A 5,346-nucleotide genomic window follows, 5' to 3' on the forward strand; every position below is an offset into this window, starting at 1 on the left:
TTTTCCCAAGCTTGGGCCAAACTCACTTCGCAAACTGGCGATACGCAGTGTATGTGTGTCGTCTACACAGATGTATATAAAATATAGTTTAGGCAAATATATAGGTAACCGGTCGTAGTGCAGGGTGTGTGCAGTGGCACTTCCACATGTACGCGAGAGCCACTGCAGTTTATTTGCACACACCCTGTATATTCAACTACACATATGCTGTATTCTTTTAGAAACCAACCTTTTTACTTTTCACTGAATCGTACAAGCAAGAACACTCAACATCGCTAAAAACCTAAGCGCAGGGCAATACACAAGAAGGTTACTCAAGACACAGCACACTGACAATTACACAACTTTAGTCCCCTATATTGCCTTCCCCAATTGAGAGCTTGTGTATTGTGTCGTCTTTTTATGTGTTGCGCCCTGTACTGGAGTTTTAAGCGACGTGTGACTTACTTGTGAATATTGTCGCTCATAGGTTTGTGCTGCCCACGGAGTTCAAAATATGCCACCTTCAGGACGGTCGTATTGAAGCATAGAAGTTGGAAATCTTCGTGGGTTGTAATGCAATCGTACTGCAGTCATTCGGGAGTGCTTTCGAGTTCCTTGCAGCACAAGCATTCGATCTCCTTGGGCATTATGACACACGAGCTGCACCGGCACCTTAAACAACACGTGCGCATTAAACATGAGGACACGAATTTTACAGAGAACGTTTACATGTTCGATCCTAATGTGGGCTAAAAGGCTCGTCGCTTACCAGTCTGTCGAAGACAGGCGACTGACGGTGTTCGCTTCATCTGCGCCCGATGTTCGTGGACTTCGGCTCGCATTCGCGGAATCGGCAACGTTTCGAAAGCAAGGCTCCCGAACTGTTCAGCACGCAGAATTTTCTTCTCGATCGGAGAAGGGTCAGAGAAAAGTTCCGGGCTCGGAGCCTCCGCGTTGCTTGCTTCGACATCCATTTTGAAGATCGCTCTCAGACAGTGATTCCGCTAACCTCATTTTAACCTTTAATAATAATGTTTCAAAACATTAACAAGATACTTACCGCCACCCCGATATTCTTCTTCAGTCAGAGCGCACGGGGCAAATCTTCCCTGAGCCCCCACGTGTGCGCGTGTAACCTACAGGCGCCCACGCAACCTCCAAGATGATGCAGTCAGCTCCAAGGTCAACCAATCGGCAAGTCCGACAACAGGCTGTCATCCGTGCAATGGCCGCAGATGCCAAATACGTATGTAAACTAATGCAAGGTGCCCACATGCTTAAGGGACAACGGAAGCGAAAATAAGCTGCAAAGCTGTTTGCCTCATATTGCGATGTGTACCAAAACAATGCGGAATTCAACTGAGATTTACGTAGATTCGTTGAAATGCCGCTATAATCGCGATATCAAATTCGGCGAGCCCCTAGTGAGCATCGCCGCGCCGCCGTAGCAGACAACGGAAGTGACCCATATTGTTCCTGCTGTTGGAGTTCATGACGTTCATTTCGCGGTTGCAGACTTCCTTTCAGCAACGCGAGGACAGAGCGTTCTTGGACAAACGACACAGGGACAGACAGTACAAACACAGCGTTAAACATCAAATGACATTTATTACGAAGACAACCCTACCGAGGCAGGCCCCCAAATTCTTCGGAAGGAAGGTGACCTCATTCTCTCTAGGGGTAAGAGTCTTTCTACTCACATTGTTGGCTGTATCACCTTGCGTTCGGTCAAAATATATTTCAGAACCAACACGCTCTACTAGTCTGTCGTTGTTTCCGTGGCTGAATTGGTCATTGGCGCTCGACTGGCAATCGAGAGATGCGTAGTTGAAATTCCGCCGATGTCTGACTTTTTCGATGACTGTCATATTTCAATTGTTTCTGAAAGACGGGAAACCTATTCGCGCCGCGAATCCGTCTATGCATACTTGGAGACATGTGAAACAGGAAAAGTTGTGTACTGCACATTTTGTTGACGAATGGTTCAAAACAAATCCGGGGGTACTCATTAGCCTTGGCTTGTCAACGAAGTGCATCAGGCTGAAAGAAGGAGCGGTCCCTTCTTTATTTTCATGGAAACGGAAGGCACAAATCTTTACCTCCACTTGGCGTTTCGGCGTACGTCTGATTCCCGCTGCGGGGAAAAACGGAGAAGAACAAACATAGGTACGAACTTATCTCTCATCGGAGGTATCGCCTTCAGACATCGGCGAGATCTTCGAATCGAACATCTTGAGGCGTTGTTCAGAATTCGCAGTGTTTATCCCGTTCACCTGGCAGCCGCCCATGGAGCTCGAAGAATAGTTAACGTCACGCGCTCCTCAGATGCTTTGCACTGCAGGCGCTCTCCATGGGCGATCGTGTCGGGCAGGCAGCCCAGCAGGCTCGGAATCGTCAAAAATGTGCCCATTCATACACCATACTCACAAAATAATATTAGTGGCACCATAATTCTACGTAAGATTTACACCTTGTTCGAACCTTTTCTCGCAATCGACAAATTTCGCTTCCGTTGTCCTTTCAAAACACCAACTTTAGTTTTTTCGTCAAAATTCATGACGACTTCGACTATAATTCATCTAACGCCATTTATGTCATCCAGTGCAACGAGTATCTAGCACAATACGTAGGTCAAACCAAAACATATCTTTGTATCAGATTCAATCACCACCGATCGGACGTTTACAAAAAGCCAAATCTTCCCGTTTCTCGTCATTTCAAACAACTGGTCATTCAATAAGTGATGTCGCCCTTTTCATTCTTCAATCAAACTCTAGTTCAGATAGATGCAGAGAAGAACGCGAGTCTTACCTCATTTACAAGTTAAAATCAACTATCAATGAAGATCCTAGTGCACTATCCACAATAAGAAGCCTTGTCACCTAGACATCATGGAAATCACAAGGAGGGAGGCTAGAAGAAAATCTGGGAGAGAGAGTAATGGGGCAGAGCAAAGAAGTTGTACGGAGGTGAGACCTCCTCTCCAGCGTCCAAGTCCGGGAGGCGCCATGATCGATATTGTGGATTCTTCCACGACGTTTCCACACGTGTAGACCAGCCGCATCCGGCGCCCTAGTATCCGGTCCAATCCAAGTCGTGATTGCTTCCGCTGGGTCCATGTGCCATGCCGTGTGCGAAGTGTGTTTGTTTTGTCTGCTATCATCGTGTGCGTTTCGGTTGAATCTTATTCCGTAAGGAACCAGTATCGTACGGTTTAAACCTTATGCTGCGACCTGCGAGAACTGCGCACGGAACTCGTAGCCCTATTGAAAATATTATTATGGGACATCTGGGATAATCCAAAGGTCTGGGGCAATTCTAAGGCCTGAGGGATCCCAAAGGTACCCTCGCAGGAAAGCACACAAGCACTATAAATAGCAGCAACAAATAACTTTATTCAACATTTGCGTACCTTTAAAAGCGTATCGATTCGTAGGCACACAAGGTGCACAAGGTGTCATGGGGCACGCATTCGCAATGTCCAAACGATGAACAACGCATAAACAATCCCTTGGCTAATCTAGGGCAGTCCCCTAAATTCTTAAGATGGACCCAGCAGGCCCTTACAGACGGGACCTGATATATCATCAGAATTTCTAGGATAACAAGCAAACCTTCAGCCTTTTGCTGTATGTGTGCTGTATAACACACCCAACGTAGCAATTTTCCACCCACACAGAGTAAGAAACAGTTGGCGCATCTTTCTTCGCAAATTGTGCCCTATGCATGGCGCAAGATTTTATATCGCTCGATATATCACGGTTGACGGTTTGCGTCAGAGTATTTTCATTCATGCACACGAATTACGTACTTGGGACCATAGGTCGGCATTTTGCTAAGAATTCATTCAACATCACATCATGCTCAGTTTTCCGCAAAGCCCATCACATCACATCACGGTCATAAACCATCACATCACGAGCCCGTAACTCAACTTCAACCTCAGAATTCATCACTTCATAACCCATCATTCAACTTGAACTTCAGAATTCATCACATCATAACCCATCATTCAACTTCAACTTCAGAACCCATCACATCACATCACATCATTCAACTTCAACTTCAGAATCTATGACACCATAACCCATCATTCAACTCCAGAACCCATCATCAGAATTCAACTTCAGATCCCATCGCGCTTTTGAAGTTGAATTCCTATGATGGGTTCTGAAGTCGGCGATGGATTTTGAAGTTGAAGTTTGTGATGGGGTTTTGAAGTAGAATTCCTATGATGGGTGCTGAAGTCGGTGATTGGGTTTTTGAAGTTGAACTCCAACAAAAGCCTACGTGGGGTGTGCCCGGCTGCAGGATTACAACGCTAGCGTCCTGCTCGCCTGTGTTTGCGTGGGTTTCCTGGTAGTGGCGGCAAAAGCGTAAACGAAGGAGGGGTATGCTGTTTCTATGTCAGCCTGCACTTGGTTGGACTTGGAAGCAGGGTGCACCAAGAAAGGAGAAAAGGGAGGGATGCAACGTTTGACCTCCGCTGTCGCATGTGAACGGCGGCGGGAGGTATGTTGCTTATGCGGTAGGGTTGCTGCACAATGTTGCGCCCGTTGTTGACAAATAAGTTAGCGCATAGCACATTGCGCATTCATGTGGCTTCGTACGACATCCTTGCCTGCCGGAACACTGACCGTTCATAGGACTTCGTACGATCGCCGTGTCTGCCGGTACGATGCACGATCATGTGGCTTCGTACGTCCGGCTTTTCCGCCGTGCCATTTTTCACTCGTGACGCGGGGGTATCTTCGGCTATTAGCTTCGGCATCAGAATACATCGTGGCCAGCCACTCAGTATTACATGAGTTCTTGTGACATGATGCTTACTGACACTGAAAATAGCCGTCATGAACGAATTCAGCGACCTGTAATCACCTTCGCTGGACATATGTTTTTACTCTAATTCTTTCATGCAATACACCACTGCAGTGGTTTATCCGGAATCCCAAGCAGGGGGCGTGGTCATTATTACAGCTACGTGATAACAGCTTTACACGTATAATTACCGACATGTCATTACAGCTGGAACGGCAAGCCTCCTTTTTTGCAGGGGGTGTCACAGGGATGTATCATGGTCTCGATAAATCACTGACACCAAAAACTGAGAATCTCTCCTCGGAGAAGTGTAACCCATTGTATTCTTCTTCCTCCGAGGAGGGTATATACGGACGAACACTAAGTGAATTCTTAACGACCGAGGCGTTTGGACACATGTAATACATACAGAATGTGAGGCGGAAATTGAAGTGAAGACTGCAAGGAGCTCGGAAGACCACCAACTTACAGTCCGTGAAACAGTTTCTTTTCCTTTCTCGCCATCTCTAAATAAATATTTGTCGACACAGTTTACAACAATTCCCA

The sequence above is a fragment of the Ornithodoros turicata genome, chromosome 6 (genome assembly GCF_037126465.1).
Source record: "Ornithodoros turicata isolate Travis chromosome 6, ASM3712646v1, whole genome shotgun sequence".
Lineage (NCBI taxonomy): Eukaryota > Metazoa > Arthropoda > Arachnida > Ixodida > Argasidae > Ornithodoros > Ornithodoros turicata.